Here is a 21113-nt window from a genome sequence, read left to right as displayed (position 1 = left end):
GAGCTTCACCACTGAGTGGGATTTTGAACCCTGGTCGCCCAGGTCCTAACCTGACACTCTGGCGACTCTTACAGCATGCTGACTCTCCGGTTAAGCAGTGTAGGCAGGCCCCTGCCCCATGGAGCTTACAGTATCAGTTTTGACAGAGTGAGGAGAGAAGGAAAGGTGAAGGAGAGGTGAACTTGTTGATTGAAAGGGATTCTAGAGAGCGCAGGAGGGGAGGCTGCTCTTGCACTCGTGTCTTGCTCAGGGGTTTCCCATTGAGGCATCCCATGGGCCACTGAAATAGCAGGTTTGTGCACTAGATGGGCCCTCATGGACCTGATCCAGCAGGCTTTTTGGATGTTCTTACACTCCAGCAGCCTCGTTCAGACAGTGACGTGCTGTCCCTCGTTGGTCCAGGCAGCAGTGGAAGCTGCCGCTGTCCATTAAAGCACGCAGCATTTTGCAGAATAAGAAGCCAAAGAGACAGACCCCTGCCGCATCTGTCGCCCATCACTTTTCTTTTGTGACCTTCCCAAAAGGGGCAGCCCCCTTGGAGAACAGAGCATCTACCTCTGGACCCATCCTCTGTGGGTGTAGATTTTGCCTCCATCCATTGTCAGCTGTGTGGATTTCATCTGCCCCTTTGCAGAGAAGCCGCAAACAGGCCTGGGAGGAGCTTTTCCTACTAATGCTCAGCCCAAACATGGCAGATAAATGACCTTTCGCTGCCACTTCTCTTCTTGTAATTATGGCGCACTTTCTTCTACCTCTTGCCCAATTAGCTCTGTTTCATGCACTCTAGCGGCCCAGGTGGGGGCTTCCTGCCTTGCACGGGAGAGGGAAGGTCTGTAGCTTAGGGATGGAGCCAGCTGCTTGGCACACAGAAAGGCTCACCTAAAAAGTTTTAAAGGAAAGAGGACCTCTCCTGTTGAGACCCCAAGGGAGCAGATGTTTGGGGCTTCCTCTGCACCACACTCTAAAAGCACGACGATTCTGCTTTCGGAACAACATATCCACACTACAGATTTAAGGCACTTACAATGCATATTTACAACACATGTCTTGCCCCTAAAGAATTCTGGGAATTGTGATTCGCAGAGTCTTGGGAACTGTAGCACTGCAGGGTGAAACTACAGCTCTTTGGGTGAAGTCAGGTGATTTAAATGTGTGTTGGACGTGTGGTGTGGATCTGCCCCCTACGAGCGCCCCCCAGCACACACAAAGAAGGCACCAAGAAGAGTCCTTGTTCCAGTAGCACATTGAAAGTGCCATGGTGCCCCTTTAAGAAGCCATGGTTTTCCCCAAAAGCATTCTGGGAGCTGTAGTTTCTTCAAGGCACTGAGAGTTGTTGAGCATGGCCTCCATCTTGGCTAGGAGCCACCAATAGCCGCCTCCCCTTCTGTGAACTGGTCAGATCCACTTTTAAAGCCACCCAAGTGGGTGCCTGTCACTGCCTCTTGTGGAAGGGAGTTCCACAGTTCAACTATGTGCATGCAGAGAATTCTGTGCTGGTGTGGAATCGCAGGATGCCCCCTCAGCTTGGCGCTGTCGTTCTCTGGGCTGCCCCTCTTCCCCCGCCCGCCCGCCCGCCCTTGGTGCAAAAAACTCCCCCTCTGGATTGTGCTGGCACAGAGGCAAGGAAGGCAGGAGGGGCATCGCCCTCCCCCAACTCCCATTCCTGAGCCTTTCTTGGCTTCCAGGCCGTGATTTTATAGATGTGCATTAATGGAGCTACCGATTTCCACTGAAGGATTGGACTGGTAATTTGGCTAATTTTTCTTAAGCTTCATTTTTCACATTATGAGCATCACGGAGAGAAGACGAATGATCTTCCACGTTGCCTCTTAATGACCGGAGGAGGAGGAGGGGCCTGGCTGAGAGGCACCAACGAAGGTTCAAGATCTTTTGGAAGGCTTTGGGGCTGGATCCTGCGGAGCCCTTTGGAGCAGAGTGGCCTTGAACTGGCAGAGAGCGATGGGGGTGGGGACAGCAACCCCCTGTTCTTCTCCCACTCACCAGAACTCTTGGACATCCCATGAATCAGAAGGTTGGGCGATCCAGGACAGAGAAAGGAAGGGCTTTCTGTTGGCGTAATAATAGAGTATTGGACTAGGACCTGGGAGAGCAGGGTTCAAATCCCCACTTGGCCATGAAGCGCATTGGGTGACATCCTATGCCCTTTTAAAATGTGTTGGGGTGGTGGTATTGGGTGGTTCTTTTTATTTTGATTGTGTACTTTATGGTTTTATATTCCGACTTCATCCTGTGAACCACCCTAAGGTCTGTGGGTATTATTATTATTATTTGGGGCCTGTGACGGCCTCTCAACCTCACAGGGTTGTTTTGAGCATAACACGGGGAGTTGGAGAACCATGTGCAGCACCTTGAGCTTCTTTGAGGGAAAAGGTGGTATAGAAATGTAAGAATTCCAGCTTCTGGAAGCGGCTGGAGGGGAGGGGCTCTTGCCGTCTGGCCCTGCACCCAGTGGGCTGGGTGGGCCATTGGCAGGGTCTTTTCACGCTCCTTTAGCCAACGCCAGCCAAAGAATAGTGCATGGCCATAAACCAGGGCAAGGGACAGATTTCTGGCATGGGGACTCCAGTTGGGGGCAGAGTGGAAGGTGACATTTCTCGCTGGGGTCCGTGGGAGCCATGCTTCAGGAGAACGTGAGCCCACCGCCAGAACGTTCTCCAGTGTTCCCCACCGCCATGCTTCACATCCCGATTCCTTGGTTCAGCAGGGCCAAGGCAGCATGCTTGCAGGAAAGGGCAGGTATTAGAGAAAGGCCCCAAAGGCTTCCATGGCTGCTGCCACCACTTCTTTTTTTAAAAAAAGAGGCCACCACAGATTGGTTTGGAGGCAGGGAACAAAGAGGGGATTAAATGATCTGAAGGGGAAATCAAGCCCTTTAACCTGCTTGAGAAGGTATCCTTATTTCTAACACTGGCAGCATTAAGATAAATTCAGCAGTGTAAATAAGTAATAATGGAATATTGAATGATTTGCAGGGATTTATGTTATGCAAAATGAACCATAGAAAGAGAAGGGAAGTCATTCATATCGTAAGGATGTGAAAATGAGTACTTTAAATTGTAAAACAGAAAATTTAATTTTGTGTGTGTATATATATAACATCATATATATTATATATAAAAAATAAAAAATAATGCAGAAGGCCCCAGGTTCATCTTTGTTTGATGGCTGACAAGAAAACCGTGAAATATCTCATTGCACACCAAACTGGGAGAGGTGAGCTGATTCTGGTGTCCTTTGCGACCTGCACCAGCCATGCTGTTTTCCTGCCTAACCTTGATAGGAAGTTAAAAATAAATAAAAAACCCTTCTCCGGCTTTCCTATGGAAATGGCAGGTGCAAGGAGAGATGGGGGATTTGAGATAAGAAGGCAGCAGTGTCGACTGTGAGGGCGCTTGCTTGCTTCCCCCACCCGCCCTCTGCTGCCCAAGGCACAGATGGGGATGGATATATAATATATATATATAAAATCAATGTCTGCAGTAGCTTCTTTCTGCTCTGATGAATAGATTCTAAAGAGGCAGTGACATTATTTGAGATAAGAGAGGAGAGAAAAAGGGTCAGTGATAGAAAATGTCAGAGCGCAGAGATGAAACGCAGCGGCAAGATGGGGGGGCACGGGGGGGGTGTTGGGCCTTGCGCTCCCTATCCCACACACACATCCCCCTTGGAGGAGGAAGGGAGAGAGAGAAAGGGTTTGAAAACTTTGAAATTCTAATATAGTTGAGGGGAATCAAGTCACCATACTGAGCCCCCCCTCCAAATGAATCTCCTCTGCCTCCAATTGTTCCTCAGGTTGAAGGCTTGTTTCTGTGTTGTTTGCTTCACCCCCCAAATTGTTTACAAATAATAACATGGAAATGAGTGCTAAACTTGTCTTACATTCCACTATATTTCTGAAAGTGACTTTTATGTTGTGTGAAACCTCAAATCCAATTTGGAAATTAAAAGGAAAACATTGGGAAAACAGAATAAATGGTTCTTTTTTTTAAAAAAAACACATATTTATTAAAGTTTAAGTATTACAAAAAGAAGAGAAAAAAGAAATACGTACAATGAACAGCTACAAAGCCTCAAAGACAAAGGAAAATACAATAAAACAAAACATCAACTGTACATCAAAACATTAAGAAGAATAAAAAAGATGATAAAAAAGCAAAAAGGAAACCCCGTATTTTCATATCCATCTCTTTCATTTGCTTATTTCCTCGACTTCCTCACACCTCCTTTTTTGTATTCTAGTTCGATTAATTGTTCCAGCAAGTCCTTTCCCTCTTTCTCAAATTTATCTTAACGCAATTTAGCCTTAAATTTACACCTTTACCCAATGTCAATCTATTCATACTTAATTCTTTATAATATTTCTACTAAAGTCATATAACTTCTTTCCAGCATCCTTCTAACATTCATTAATTTTACAATATTTCTGTAAATATACTTTAAATTTTTTCCAATCTTCTTCCACCGACTCTTCTCCCTGGTCTCAGATTCTGCCAGTCATTTCCGCCAATTCCATATAATCCATCAGCTTCATCTGCCATTCTTCCCTGGTAGGTAGATCTTGTGTCTTCCAGTGCTTTGCGAGAAGTATTCTTGCTGCTGTTGTGGCATACATGAAAAAAGCTCTGTCCTTCTTTGGCACCAATTGGTCCACCATGCCCAGGAGAAAGGCCTCTGGTTTCTTTAGAAAGGTATATTTAAATACCTTTTTCATTTCATTATAGATCATCTCCCAGAATGCCTTAAATTGACCAAATCTGGATAACTAGAGGACTGGCACCTAAGACTCGAAAAGTGGAAATTTGCCCTAAAACTTGCTCCGACCATAATGCTGTGAAAATGGAGATGAAACTAACACCTGCCGGTTCCTTCAGATGGAGGATGAATGACACCTTGTTTAGAGATCAAGAAGTTACTAAGAAGGCCCAAAAAACATTGAGAGACTATTTTGAGATAAACATGAACACTGCTATTGAAAAAAGAGTAATCTGGGATGCAAGTAAAGCAGTTATGAGGGGGTTTCTCTTCTAATCATATTTAACAGAACCTCCAGGGCCGAAATAAAAAGCAATGGAGAGATTGGGCAGCCTTGTTGTGTCAGCGCCAGCGTCCGGGGTCAGCGCCAGCGGCTAATGGCGGAGCTCCTCTAAGCGGAGGAACCGGCTCCGTGAAAACTGGGTCGCCCGCCACGGCAAAGGTGGGGACCCGCTAGAAATCTCAGGTGGAGAAAGCCTGGGAATGTGGGGGTTCAGCAGGGCACCTGGAGCGCCCCCTACTCATGGGGAATCCCTTTTAAGGGCTCCGGAGTAAAGTGGGGTAAGTGGCGCGGTGCTGCGAACTGACTGCTACTTTCACGGAGTGAAGCCGCACAGCCATTGCCGGGGAGCGCTGACTTTTTTCCTGTGGACATTCGGATCTAAAGTAATTACCTGTGAGTAAATTGAAGAAATTGGACTTTTAAAAAGTTGAATTTGGCTACGAACGGGGGAGGCGCAAAACAGGAAGTCCGCCTTCCTCTTTTTGTAAATAGTTGGAAGCAAAGAGGTTTAAACTAAAGCCTGAAAGACTGCTTTTGACATCTAAATCTCCAGTATAAAAATAGCGAACCCCCCCCCCCCCTTGGCTGCAGGGGAAAAGGGGGAGGACTTTTAGACATTATTTGCCTGCAGAAAAAGAGGGTAAAGCTAACTTTTCACCACTCGGAACCTGGGAACGGCAGCCATTAAAATCGCTGCATTGTGGAGATCCGCAGTGACTGTGAATAGACTATTTGACTGTCAGTGAGTGAAACATTGTTTCAACTATTTTCTCTTGGCTTAAAAGTTTCAACTATGTTTCTGAACTAAAGTTAAGGCTTGATACTAATTATATTGGCGTAACTTGCTATAGTAATTTTTAAAAAGAAAAAGAAAAAGAAAAAGGATACTTTGGATTAATACAAGATAAACAATAACTACCTTCTAGAGGAGGATTTTGAAACTGTTACAAGGAGTGGAATTTTCCAGTTTTAAAGATAAAACCCTGGGACTGTACCTGACCTTGAGGGCCTTGAGTGTTATGGCAGATGGGAAAGAAAAAATAGACTCATTAGAAGAAAAAACAACTAGATCTGGAAGGACCTTTCGGAGAGCTTCTACATATGGCCCTCCTGCTCCCTCTGCAGCTGTGTTAATGTATACTAAACCAAAAGGAGGAATGCCCTCGGAAGAAGATTGGGCTCTTGTTTTAAGTAAAATTAACAACTCTTTGGAACAAATGAATAAAAAATTGGACCAAAATTCACAAAAATTGGACCAAAATTGTAATGTGTATGGGTTGCTCGTGCGTAAGGTGCCGCCTCTCCAGGCTTTGTTGCCTTGCTAAACCTTTCAGTCTGGGCAGCCCTTCACTTCGTGGCTGCCTCAGTCGCTAGCAGAATCAATCAGTGGGCGTTTCTTAAATCTTTTCCAACATAAAAGTTGTTTGACACCCAGTCTCCTCCTACTCTCTCTGCGCGGAAGTCTTCTGCGCAGGGTGGGCGTGGGTAGCGGAGGACCCGTGCTCTCCCCGCTGGTGTCCGGTGAAGAGTCCTGGAGCCCTCTCGCCGATTCCCCCATCAGCCCCTCTATATCCCTGGTGTTGCGCTGATTTGCTTCCCCATCTGCGGAGCTGCCTCTCTCCCTGCTGGGCCCTTCTCCAGCATCATTTGAGAGCCTTCCCTCCGCCTCTAGCTCCGATGTCAGTTCCCTGACATCCACCTCCCCCCCAGGACCCCCTCCACCCCCGGCCCGACCTGTTGACCCAACTTCGTCCCTTTCTTCGGCCAATGATGCCGGGAACCCCTGAAGGAGCTGTCATCATCCTCTGAGGATTCAAAACCAGCCTCCCACCCGCTCCGATCTCTCCCCGCAGGGTGGACCTCCCAGTCTGATTCTTCTCCCTCTGACACCTCTCTTCCCTCCTCTTCGGAAGCAGGAAAACCCACAAAGTCCCCTTTGTCGTCTGTGGTTCCAAATTCTTCCTCCCAGAATCTCGCTAGTGGTTTGGGTTTGTCCGGGAACAGGCGGTGGAATTCCTCCACCAGATACCCGTCAGTGATTGCCTCCGTGGGGACCCACGTGTTTTCCAACCCGGGTTCTCCCTCCCAAGCCACCAAGTACTCCACCTGGCGCCCTCGCCACGTTGAATCAAGCATTTCCGTGACCAAGTTGTGGTGCCCCCTCTCTTCTACCTGCGAGTGTGTGGTGACTTCTCCCTCTCGCCCCGGGAATCCCCTTCCTTCCCTGTACGGTGAGAGTAGGGACCTATGGAACACCGGGTGTATCTTCATGCTGTCTGGCAATTTGAGCTTGAATGCCACGGGGTTCACCTGCTGTGTTACTTCAAACGGTCCCAGCCGCCTGGGTTGCAACTTCTTGCACCCCCCTTAAAAGGTAACCCTTGGGTTGACAACCACACCCGATCTCCCACCTGTATGGTCTCCCCTTCCCTACGGCACTTGTCTGCCTGCCTCTTGTAAATTTCCTTGGCCCGCTCCAAGTTCATCTTAAGTTGCTGGTGCAGGGCTTCCATTTCTTCCACAAACTGCTCTGCTGCCGGTACACTCAAACCTTCCTCCCCACTCCCCGGGAAGGCCCTGGGGTGACACCCATAATTGGCCATGAACGGGCTCATTCCCGTTGACACATGTTCAGCGTTATTGTACGCAAATTCAGCCAGCGCTAGTTTTTCTACCCAATCGTTCTGCCTCTCACTGACGTAGCAGCGTAGGTATTGCTGGAGAATACTGTTCGCTCTTTCTGCTTGCCCGTTGGTTTCCGGGTGTCTCGCCGTTGAGAAGCCCACTTCGACCTGCAGCAAGCTCATGAGCTTCCTCCAGAAACGGGAAGTAAATTGTTTCCCGCAGTCGGAGATGACCCTCGAAGGAGCCCCATGCAACCGGAAGATGTGATCTACAAACAACCTGGCTGTTTCCTCTGCCGTGACCGCATGTGAGCAAGCTATAAAATGGCACATTTTTGTTAGTAGATCGACCACTACCATGACCGCTGTCTTCCCCCGGCAAATCGGTCATAAAATCAATGGATACCATCTCCCAAGGTTTCCCCGGCGTGGGTAAGGGTTCCAGTAATCCTGCTGGGGCGGTCCGCTCCCCCTTTGTCCTTTGGCAGCGGTCGCAACCCCGTACATATTCCTGTACATCCTCCCTCACCCTGGGCCACCAGAACTGCCTGGTGACGAGCATCATGGTTTTGTGCTGTCCAAAGTGCCCTGCTGTGGGGTTGTCGTGGAGTTGTTTGAGTACCTTCCCCTGTAGGATTGGAGCAAAGAGTACGGGAGAGAGCATCAACAAAAAAAGATACCTTGGATACCTTGGACATTTCAGCATTGTCTTTTGGACTGGGCCCCCCTGATAAGGAGCCAACGTTACCACCAACAGAAGAGGAGCAAAATCTGGGGGCAGTTGGGGGAGTATCAAAGTAGCCACAGGATGGCGCGGCAGGCCCTGAGCTGGAATGTGAATGGCCTCAACACTTCGGAAAAAAGGCGACGAGTGTTTCATTTATTGAAAAAAGAGCAATTGGACTTGATTTGTTTACAAGAAACGCATGTGACAAGGTTACACAGGAAATTATTAAGCAACAAAAAATTAGGCCAAGAATTCATCTCATCGGACAAAGTTAAAAAAAGAGGAGTGGTTCTTTATGCAAAGGAGAACCTATCACCTAAATTTATTTTTAAAGATGAACAAGGAAGTCTTGTAGCAATTGAAATCCAATCACAAGGAGGCAAGTTTTTGGTGATAGGTATCTATGCACCAAATGAAGGGAAATCGGAATTCTTCAAAAAGCTACATGAAATTTTGATGGACTATTTGGATTATAATATGATTTTGATGGGAGACATGAATGGCGTTGTATCTACAAACATGGATAAGGTGCAAAGACAAATAATCACTAAGGATGGAAGACTACCAAAAACATTTTTTGACATGATTGAAAATATGGATTTAATTGACATTTGGAGAATGAAGAATCCTCTGGGAAGACAGGGAACTTTCTTCTCCGAGGCAAAAATGACATGGACAAGAATTGACCAAATCTGGGTAACTAGAGGATTGGCTCCAAAGATCAGTAAGGTTGAAATTTGCCCCAAGAACAGCTCTGATCATAATGCTGTGAAGATGGAAATGAAATTAATGCCAACTGGTTCCTTCAGATGGAGGATGAATGACTCTTTGTTCAGGAATGATGAATTCATTAAAAAGGCCCAAAAAACTTTGAAAGATTATTTTGAGATAAATATGAACACTACAGTGGAAAAAAGAGTAATCTGGGACGCAAGTAAAGCCGTAATGAGAGGTTTCTTGATACAACAGAACACAATTAAGAAGAGAATGCAAAATGAGAAAAAAGATAAAATTTTGGAAAAAATAAAGGAAGGAGAGAAGAAACTGAGGGCGAAACCAAAGTCTCAGGAAATTTTAAAAGAAATAAAGCTATATCAAGTACAATATATGAAAATGGTGAATCAGGAAATAGAATGGAAAATTAAACAGATGAGACAAAAGACATTTGAATCGGCAAATAAGTGTGGGAAATTGCTGGCTTGGCAATTGAAAAAAAGACAAAAATTCAATACTATTACGAATCTGGAAGTGGAAGGAAAGAATATACAGAATCCAGTTGAAATTAGTGCTTCCAGAGGTATTTCAAACAACTATATACACAAGAAAAGCAGAATGAAATGGACATTGATAAATTTTTTCAAACAAATGGATTACAAACAATTTCCCAAGAAAATAAATTAATGCTCGATTACAAAATAACGGATCAGGAAGTAGAAGGGGCCATTCAGAATATGCAATTAGGTAAATCTCCAGGACCGGATGGACTGACTTCTAGATACTACAGAACTTTGAAAGAATGGTTAATACAACCATTAAAGGAAGTCTGTAATGAAATATTGGAAGGGAAAATGGCACCTGAGTTGTGGAAAGAAGCATACATTACACTTATACCAAAATCAGAGTCTGTAAAGACGCAACTTAAAAACTACCGTCCCATATCACTGCTTAACGTGGATTACAAAATTTTTGCAGATATTTGCAGATATTTTGGCTAAAAGATTAAAAAAGTTGCTAGCAGAAGAAAATCATAAAGACCAAGCGGGCTTTCTCCCGGGCAGGCATTTGTCTGATAATACAAGGAATATAATTAATATTCTAGAAAAGCTACAAGTGAAGATCAATACTAAAGCAGTTTTGATTTTTGTGGATGCAGAGAAAGCCTTTGACAATATTTCTTGGAGTTTTATGAAGAAGAATTTATCGGGGATGGGGGTTGGTAAAGGTTTTGGAAATGGCATAGGTGCAATTTACTCAGAACAAAAGGCTAAATTAATTGTGAATAATGTAGTGACGGAAGAATTCAAGATTGAGAAAGGAACAGAATAAATGGTTCTGTGGATGCAGCCTCTCTCTTCCAACAAATTAACTACCACAGCATTTATTCAGGATGTTCTTTCTGGTTTTCAGAGCTAGCAAACTAAACTTGTGCCAGTTGCTGGAGACGTCAGGAGGGAAGAAGAAGAAGAAGAGTTTGGATTTGATATCCCGCTTTATCACTACCCGAAGGAGTCTCAAAGTGGCTAACAATCTCCTTTCCCTTCCTCCCCCACAACAAACACTCTGTGAGGTGAGTGGGGCTGAGAGACTTCAGAGACGTGTGACTGGCCCAAGGTCACCCAGCAGCTGCAGGTGGAGGAGCGGAGACACGAACCCAGTTCCCCAGATTACGAGTCCACTGCTCTTAACCACTACATCACACTGAGCCCTGGCGCTCAGGTCCTGCTTGCAGGTTTTGCATGGAGGCGCCTGGGTGTCCCTGTGAGGACAGGAGGCTGGCCACTTCTCTACCCAACAAACTCACGCTGTCGTAGGGTCTGATGTTATGCACACACCTGTGAGGATGGCCCCGTGTCCAGTCTTGCCCTGCTTTGGCTTGGCAGCTCTGCCCCCTGTCCCTGCTCTGGGTCCTTCATGGGTGGGTGGAGGTGAGAGGGCAGTTCACAGGATGGCAGGAGAGACAGAGCTGTGCCCAGGACGGAGGGGCACCTGAGAGAGCAGTGCTGGACATGACTGCAAGTGAGTGGCAAGGCTGAGGAAAAGCAGACATGGGGTCTCACAACCCTCCCGGGTGCAGTCCCTTGAAAATGGAAGGTCACAGTTCATCACCCTGAGCAACCAAGGAGCGTTTTCCTGAACTCCTCCTCTTCAGGGGCTCTGGTCACACCACCTCCCCCCTGGCAGCACCATCCCAGAAGGGCAGCATTTGGGGGCAGTTCTTGCTCACCTCACCTCAGGGAGGATACTGTACAGTTAGAAAAGGATCAGAAAGGGGCATCCAAAATGATTAAGGGGGTGGAGCGACTCCCCTATGAGGAAATGACATTTGGGACTTTTTAGTTTAGAGAAAAGGCAAGGAACAGGAGACATAACAGAAGGTTTATTATTTTTGATTAAATTTCCACAAAAAAATCCAATACTTATACATGACAGAAGTTTATGGCTAGAGTAAAGTAATTCTCTCAAAATGCTTGAACTTGTGGACATCCAGTGAACATTGGAAGATTCAGGACAGAGAAAAGAAAGTCCTCCAAGCAGCACCTAGTCAAACTATGGAACTCCCTCCCACAGGAGGCAGGGAGGGCCACCAAAGTGAGCGTGCCAGGCCTTGTCTTTAAAAACTTGGCAGGTGGGACGTAAAAAGTTGTTGGGACAGCTTCCTTGCTTCCTTTCTGTTCTGGACTTCTTGCCCTGCTTCTGAACCCCCGGACCAGGACTCCTGAGCCTTGTGCCTGAGGGAAGAACTCTCTCTTACTTACAAGTAGGAGCCTCTGCTTGAGTGCTTCAGAGTGGAAGCCGGGACCGTTTCATTGTGTTAGGCGGAATCATCTTGCCAAACTTTGCCTGCTTGCCTGATGCAGGATAAGCAACGACAGGTTCCTGGGCAGATTGCTGCCCAGCCTCCGCTTTGCCAAGGACTTATTCATATGCCCGCCAGCTTTCACCCATTTTGGTCATGGTTAGTCTGTTAGGTGCCACAAGACTCTTGGTTCCTTTTGCCGCAACAGACTTAACTTGGCTTCTCTGTTGGAAATTGTGCCATACTAATTTCACATGGTGACAAGAACTGATGTTTCTGTGCCAGAGAAACAGATAGAGCTAAGAATGCAAGAGCTGCTTTGCAGGATCTGGCTAAAATCCACCCACCACCATTCAGCTGCCGTCAGGATGTCCTGGGCAGCTGTCACGAAGGAGCAGCTAGTCCATGTTGACTGTCTCCACATCTACCACTCTCAGGTATACAAGAAAGGAGATTCCGACTAAATATTAGGAAGGATTTTCTGACAGTAAGAACTGCCTGGCAGTAGAATGGACTCTTTGGAAGGTGACGGACTCTCCTTCGTTTGTGGTTGGAAGGCCATAAAGCCATGATTCCTACATTTCGGGGTGGACTAGAAGACCCTTTGGGTGCCCTTCCAATTCTACAATTCTGCCTTTGCACACAACAGTTCCACTTTGCTAGCACAGCTGCTGGACGCCAGTGGTCCTCTGTGAATCTGTCTATAAACCTTTTTCAAATCCTTATTACCACTAGGCTCTGTTTCCACATCCTTTCCACTTGAGGGGAGTGAGAACTGTGAACCCTAGGACGCTCATTGAAGGATTTAAGGCGTGAAATCCCCCACCACCACCTCATGGCACAGTGAAGGTTTTGAAAGTTAAGTATTACTGTTGGGCTTTGTTGTTGCCTAACTGCGACAGACAAATTGAGAACTAGTTGTCAAAATGTCAGAGCACAACAAATCAACATTCAAAATGAGTCTCTGTGCAATGTGGTGTATAATTAAAAAAAAATCCTTTTTAGAAATTTCAGCAAGCGTTGGCTTGGCTTTATATTTGTCTGCGTGATTAATAAAGGCAGCTAATTTTCAGACTTTAAAAACAGCTAGAAAATAGCTCCTAATTACATATTAGGCCCCTAACGTCCCCCGCTGAGCTCGGCTGGTATTGGTGGGCCACGGATTTTGGCAGGGGTTTAATTACATTCTGAGCTTCATCTAATTTTAGTTAAATGTAATGTAATCAGCAGCAGATGTCTTGAAATAAAATATGAATTATGAATATGAGGATATTTCTTTAAATAATTCTTTAAAAAACGATTTGCTGTTTCGTTCCCTGAAGCAGCACAGCACTCATTAGGAAACAGGTATGAGGCTGCGTTGAGAAAAGGAGTTTGGGAAAAGAAAGGAAGTTCTGCTGGAGCAGCTTTCAAAGGGCAATCGGAATACTACAAAAGCAAGACAAATCATCATTTCAGGTGAAGGTATCAAATAGAGCTTAAGTGTATTTGCTCTACAAGGTCAGCTGGATTTTGAAACTGGATATTAGGGTTGGATTTCCCTTGCTGAAATGTGAATGCTGATGCCTGCACTCCTTGCAGCATCCACCCAGAGAATTATTGACCCTTCCAAATGGCTTGGGGCGGGGGGGGGCTGCATCCCTCAGGGACCAGCTCCTTCCCTCTGACTCTTCAACACCCCTGGATTGGCTCTTGCAAAAGACACTTAGATTATGGTTTCTATTACCCACATGGATGTGCTGACCAGCTTGCCCCCTTCCCAGAGCCAGAGGAGCGGTGATAGGCTGCACAAGGACATAGTCTCTGATGGCTTGGGGAAAGCCCTGGAGAGGAGGAGACTTAGATGGCTGTGGGGAGGCAGGGACTTTCAGTCCTGGCAAGTGATTCATGGGACCAGATCTCCTGGGGCTAAGCTGCTGTGCTCATCAGGCCTGACACCAAGTCTGTGGAGATCCTGCTTTTGCTAATAAAGAGTTAACTCCAACTTTGAACAGTGTGATTTACTGCCAGCTCGCTCTGTGACACCACTGCACACGCACACAATTTTGGTGTAGGAGAGGCCGTGAAAGTAAGCCTATGGAAGATGCTGTTACTCAGACTCAGTGGCAGAGCTTCATGCTCTGGCACTGGGGGGGGGGCGGAGAGCAGGCAGGGGAGCGGCTGGCGTGCGTCTGGGGGGGGCATGCCACCTGCAGGGGCATGGCGGGGGGGGGGGGAGCTGCGATGGCACCCTACCAGGATCGCGCTGCCGGGGGCGCTGCGCTCCCCCCGCACTCCTCTTCCTCCGCCAGTGCTCAGACTATAATGGTGGCTGACCAATCATGTGTGTCTTTAATAAGATTGGTGCTGAGAACCGGGGTAGAGTACTGGATTGACTGTGCAATCTAGGCTGTGGATTTAGATGGCCTTTTCTGCCTTGAAGCTCACCTTTGGTAAATCATGGCCCCACTGCCTAGCCTACCTCACAGGCTGGTTGTGAAGATAAAATGGAATAATCTCCATGTATGCTATCAGAACTGCTCAGAGGAAAGCTGCTCCATTCCTCTTCCTGCCAAGGTCCTTTTCCTTTTGTGACATATCTTTTAGATTTATTTATTTATTTCCTCATATTTATATACCACTTGATTATAAAAAGCCTCAAAGCAGTTTGCAAAAATAATTTTAAGGCAGGAACCATCATTTTGTAAGCTACTCAAGGAGTGCCTTTAGACTAAAAGCAGGATAAAAGTATTTGAAACAAAGGTGGTGACGGATCTCCATGTTCATGGTAAACCATGCAGGTGAAATATTGTACAGCTCTTACTTCTGTTTTCATGGCATCACAACCATTGTCAGAGGAGCGCAAGTCGGAAAGAACACATGCGTATCCTGCCAAGCCTGTGATCTTCCAGGCAGAGGGGGGTTTGAATTTGGGTTTCCCAGGACCAAATCCAGCGCTCTGTTGCCCTCCAGGTGTTAGACTACAACTCCCATCATGGCGGACCAGTGACCTAGCTGGCTGAGAACTGGAGCCCAACAGGGCGGCAAGGAAGGCCGTGGCAGCCTAGCCACCCTTGCTTTAGAGAGAGTCGTTTTTTGTGCTTTGTTATGTCACAAGGATACCTGCCTCTGGGAATGTGGGGGAAATTGCCTTGCATTTCAGTGTCAAACTGCTTAATGTCCACATTCCAAAACAAGGCGCAAGATGAATGTTGTTCAAAGGATGCCTGCGCCTCACTCTCAATATACGCTGGACTATGGACCTTCTGAATTATCTCTTCATCATGATACCCAGTAAAGAAAACCCTGTGAAGAAAATATAAAGGTGGAATAAAGTATTAAGATTATTGGTATGTATAGTTATTGAGTTTAGTAAATAATTTTAAAAATCAACCCCAAACTGAACTTCAGTTCTTCTTCCAAACCTTTATGAATTTTGTGATACAATTCTTCAACCAAAAAAATGCAAATATTATGGGAAAGTGTTGCACACCAAGCAAATATAGTGAATAAAACATATAAAAATATGTCATGTAAGGTGAGATTACTTGCAAAATTTGTGGATTAGGCAAAAGGCCCATGAAAGCTAATACGAAAATTCTGATGGATTGTTGTGAGGACTTTTTTTTAAAACTGACGCAGAAATGTGAACCAACCCAGACCCTGTGATCGTAATCAGATCACTTCTCCATGTGCCTCCTCCACGTGGGGCCCAGAGAGTGGCAACACAAGAACGGGGCCTTTCCAGTGGTGGCTCCCTGTTTGCGGAATGCTCTCCCTAGGGAGACTCACCTGGCGCCTCTCATTACACATCTTTAGGTGCCAGGCAAAAAACATTTCTCTTCCAGGCTTTGACTTCTGATTATCTGTCGTTTCTTTTAGTAGGTGGGATGTTTTAATCCTACTTTTTAAAAATATGAATGTGCTTTAGATTTTTCCCTCTGTTTTGTTTTACTCTGTTTTTAATGTGAATGTTATTGTAAGTCACTTTGAGTTTCCTTTTTTTAAAAGTGACCAATAAGTTTAATAAAAATAATAACAATTTTTAAGAATAGTTTGTTTAATTTGAGCCAGTGTGGTGTAGTAGTTAAAGTGTCGGACTCGGACCTGGAAGACCAGAGTTCAAATCCGCACTTTGCTATGAAGTTCACTTGGTGAGACCTCTGGCCAATCACAGCCTCTTAGCCTGGCCCACCTCACAGGGTTGATGTGGGAATGAAATGAGGAAGGGAAGAACAGTGCATCCCATCTTGAGCTCCTTGGAGAAGAAGCTGAGATATAAATGCGGTTGTTGATGGTGATGATAATGATGATAATGATAATGGGGCAACGGAAGCTGAGAGAAATGTGTAGATCTGCCCCTTCCTCGCCCTTTGCCAGCCCCCCCCCCGCAGCTTCAGCTGGGCTGCCTCGCTAGCCAAGGACAGCCCCCCCCCCACGGCTTCTCTTCCTCTTCCACCCCCCTGACACTTTGGTATATTTTAATCGGGTTTCGCCTGGATCCCCCGCCCCCCGCAGCCACAGAGACACGCTTCCCTGCCTGGGTTAGCAGCCCTCGCTGTTCAATTCATCAAGGGAGTGACAGCTAAAATTCATTTGAAGATGAAGAAAGTGCAGCCTAATCCTTTCTGGGAGACATTGATAGACTAGCAACCAAGGAAGAATTGCAGAGCAGTAATGAAATTAGGCTAAAACTGCTGGCGGATAGCAGATAATTGCCCTTGTCTGTCACTAGGAATAACATCTCCCCAAATCCAACACAATGATTGGGGAAACTTGGAGGAATTGTATTTATTTATTTTATCCCCCCTTCTACCACCTTCCTTTTCTAGAAGAGACCCCCCCCCCCCCCGGCTGCCACAATTGGGATTAGCTGTGCAGTTCTCTCTGCCGGATTCTCAGCTGCACAAAGATCACTCTCCCTGACATTTCTGATCCTATCAAACAGAAGGAATTGGCGCTTAGATAGGAATCTAACAAACCACAAGGTGAACAGAGAAGGTTAGTACAATTGTGTGTCGTCGTCCCCGCTCTGCTTGTTAATGGGTTTAAACCAGGGGGAGGGTTATGCCCCAAGTCCACATCCCCCCATAATCCAGCCTTTGTCGGCTTGGTGCCTTCACAGAACTCCATGTGTCCCTGCCAGAGCAGCCATGTGGATAGCAGCTGCAGCCTGGGGCAATAGGTTGGCACAACCTGCCACAATCTGCCATTTCATACACACAAGGAAGGCTGCTGGTTCCAGAGCAAGCGAATAATGGTTGTGGGCCTTTGTTGCTGCTGCTGTTGCTGAGATTAACACTGTTCAGATAGACTGCTCCTGCTCCAACACCATTGCATAAGAAACTTGGCTGGCAGGGACTGTTGTCCAGGGTGACGTATCTCTGACGTCCTGCTCGCTTGTCAGGAGTAACTCAGTGGGTGAATGTGCATTTGCCCAGGTAAGGCTGCAGTCACAACATGAGGATGCCAGAAGGGTGCCACTCTGCCTAGCCAGCTGTCCTGACTAAGCCTCTAAGCAAAACAACATCTGCCTTTTTCATATACTATCTTGAAGGCTAGGGTGGCCAAGTCAGAAGCATCCCAGACCGTCAGATTTTAGCGCCCAAACTTGAGACCTAGGGGCAGACCCTGGCAGTGTTTCAGGAGTGCCCCCTGGCAATTCTTCCTCTACGCTCCCTCCCACCACTCAGCCCTGGAGACAGAGGTTAATTGGAAAGGGGGAGGAGGGCAGACCTCACCCCAAGAGTCTTTAAATTTTTGTAACTTAAAGTAAGTTCATCATGTGACATATCATATTAAGGCCCATGACGTTCTGAAGAGATTGGTGTTTCTAGTTTTGACATATCTTGATTCTGAGCTGAGCTTTTAAGGTTTTTGTGTAGTCTGGCAAGACCAATTATTTATGTTTAAATTTCAAACCCTCATAACTCAAAAACGGGAGGAGATAAAAATTAATATTTTAGATTTAAACTTAGTTTTGATCATTCAACAAGTGTGCAAAATATTAAGAACATTGGATGATATGAGGTAAAAAAGTTGTCTCACTTGATTTGGAATGACAGCACTGCAGGAGTCTCATGTGCGATGGCAGACGGTGGTGATCTTGTGAACCACACTGAGATCTTCAGATGAAGAGCGGTATATAAATTTAATAAGTAATAATGATAATGATACTAACGATGATAATAATAATCTGGACAATCAGGGGCAGCCCATTCCATTTCAGTGCCTGAGGCCCCTTCGCCAAAGCCTCTCCTGTGGGGCTTCCTGCCCCAGATGCGCCCCCCTGGCTGCAGTGGCAGGGGCAGGAAGGAGGCCTTTGGGGGTGACGCCCCACTGGCTTCCACCACCCGAGGCAGCTGCTTCCGTCTGCCTTGGGGCAGGTGGCACCTTGGACACCCCTTGCACTCCAGCGTCTCTTTGCAACCCTGGCCAGTTCCCTTTCTCCCTCGGATCTGGCGGAGAGTCCCAGCAGGTTCCAGGATTGCTTCTCTGGAGGCCCAGACACTTTTCTCCTTGGACCAGGCAGGGACATGAGCACCACTGGGAGACGAAGTCTTAGGGCACCAGCATAGCAGGGGTACCAAACGAAAGAGAACTAAAAAAAAAAAAGCACAGAAATAGTACTCATGGGAGAAATCAGAACTTAGTTAGACTTCCTTTCTCTCCACTCAACCCTCCATTCTTATTACTTATCCTCACCTAAATTGGGGTGGGGGGTGATAGTCCTACTAATATAAATCAAAATAATGCTAGGAAGTCAGATTCCATCACGTGCCACAAAAAACTGTTTTATTTTGTTTTTAAAAGTACAGTAGGTGGAGAAGGCTTTTATTTGTACAGATCTTTATTATTTGTAAAGGGACCCTTTCCATTTATTATACCTCTGAAGCTGCTCTGTCCTCCCAGGCTGCGGCAGTTTATGGTTTACATCTTTAACATCTTCCTTTTCTTTGTTTTTGTTGTTTGTACTTTTGTTTTGCTTTGTTAACCAATCAATTATACGTGTTTGTGTGTGTATAGGAGACAATGGACCTTTGAGGGTGAAATCAAACTGTTGGATGGAAATATATATTTAAATATATAGGATTTTATTTTCTGGTTTAGTATTGTTTTGATTTTGAACCGCATGTATGGGGGTGGGGGACACACACCACAAGCCCTTTCATATTCCTGGCCTGGATATGAGCAATCGGAAGAGAGTCCTGGGGAAATTCCTACTTCTCAGGAGCTTCCCACTGTTTCCCCCCTGCACCCAAAGGTGCTGCCATGGCTCCTTCTCTGCCCCCCACCAAGGCCTGAAGGGTCCCTGGGCCCTGATTTACCCCCCTCTCCACCTCAGGGCCCATTGCGAGAATGGAAGCTTCCTCCAGGAGGCCGTAAATTTGGCCGGATCTCTCTCAGCTACGGAGGTGAATGACCAGCCGTTTGCTTGGGGATTTATGGCCAAGGAGGTTGGCAGGCCAGGCGAGGGAGAAGACCGGCCAAAGGAATGGTTTATGTGCTGCTGCCGCCGGCTGAAGCCCCCATAATTTACTGGGGCCGAGATGGGGAATATTTCATCCTCTCTTCCCAATGAAGATGGCTTGTGTTTGAAACCGCCTCAGTACACACAGTCAATCCCACTTAAGCGTCGGCTGAGAAGAGGCAGAGGGGAACGGAGGACACTGCCTTATCCCAGCTAGCTGAGTCTTGCCTGCATGGACTGGCAGCAGTGGCTGCAGGGATTCAGGCCAGGGATGGAAGCTGGGGCCTTCTGCATTCAGGACAGGTGTTCTGCCCCTGAACTGTGTGGGCAGTCCCCTAAATGGAAGGTAGGGTTCTAGTCCTCATGAATAAAGGGCTAAATATAAACAGAGGCAGGTCATGACCTCCAACATTTCTCCAATGGAAATAGGGACGTCCTAAGGAAAACGGGACGTTCCATGATCAAACCAGAAACCAGAATGGCTTCTGGTCCGTTTTCCAGGGACGTCCCTGGAAAACACTTGGAGGGTCTGGAAGCTGTGCCTACTAAGCCTAACCCCCTGTAATTCTAACCCTAACTCTACTCCCATGGGTAGGCAAACTAAGGCCGGGGGCTGGATCCGGCCCAATCACCTGCGGACGGTTTGGGAATCAGCGTGTTTTTACATGAGTAGAATGTGTGCTTTTATTTAAAATGCATCTCTGGGTTATTTGTTCATAGGAATTTGTTCACCCCCCCCCCATATAATCTAGCCCCCTACAAGGTCTGAGGGATGGTGGACCGGCCCCCTGCTGAAAAAGTTTGCTGACCCCTGCTCTACTCCTACTCACTACCTGGCAGCTGCTCTCCAAGGCTTCACCTCTCTCTCCCTGGAGAGACCAAGAGTCATTGAGCCTGGTGCCTTCTGCCTGTGCTATGGCCCTTCCCCACAAATCACCAGGGACCCACATGCCCAACAACTCTCCCATTCCTGACTCTGGCATACAGCAGGCCGGGCGTGGGCGTGGGAAAGGCAGCAACAGGCTCCACACTAAGCAAAGTATGCTATGCCTCATACACACCATGTGCAATTATCTTTTGTTTTATTGCTGGTTCAAGGTTGTCTTCATAATTCTCCCCCCTTCTCATTTCATCCCCTCAGCAACCCTGCGAGGTAGGGACTGAGAGGCAGGGACTGGCCCAAGGCCCCCCAGGGAGCTTCTTGGCCGAGTGGGGATTTGCAGAAGGCCCTGGTTCGGTCCCTGACAGCATCTCCAGGTGGGGGGGGGGGCAGTGTAGACGCAATGAGCTATAAATGGTCTGTCTTGGTAGAAGGCAGAAATCCCTAAGCAGTTTACATAAAAGCACAATATCATTTTTAAAAAAATCTATATTCAACCATACCACTAAAAATAAAAATAAATGCGCCTAATAACAGAGAACCCATCCATAAAATATTTAGGAAGATACCAATAAATAATGAAACAGAGCTGGACGATGGATCTGATGAGCCAGGGAAAGCCTTCCTAACTAGAAGCGTTTAAAGCCTGCCGCTGTTTCTGCCTGGGCTCCGTCTCTGGGTGCTCTGGCGAGTGGGTCCCCCCCCCGAAAAGGCCCACTTTTGAGATGCCATAAGGCGCCACTTTGCCCACTTAGCCTTATGACATTTGTGTGCTGCCTACACCAAAATCACTACTAAATAGGAAATAGTGTGTTAAAACAGTTAAAACCCATTTTGTATATAAAAACAGTGAAATAAT

At 46.6% G+C, this 21113-nt stretch overlaps 1 long non-coding RNA gene across 1 annotated transcript; it reads left to right on the top strand.

Annotated features, from left to right (window-relative positions):
• Window positions 1–2280: 2280 nt before the first annotated feature.
• On the top strand, window positions 2281–3994 carry LOC310691284. Its single transcript, XR_014518448.1, has 2 exons — window positions 2281–3035; window positions 3067–3994. It is a non-coding gene; the product is annotated as an uncharacterized lncRNA (long non-coding RNA).
• Window positions 3995–21113: the final 17119 nt, after the last annotated feature.

This window comes from Podarcis liolepis, assembly GCF_965112155.1.
Source record: "Podarcis liolepis genome assembly, chromosome: 13".
NCBI classification, from domain to species: domain Eukaryota; kingdom Metazoa; phylum Chordata; class Lepidosauria; order Squamata; family Lacertidae; genus Podarcis; species Podarcis liolepis.
This window is presented reverse-complemented; position numbering and strand designations above follow the sequence as displayed.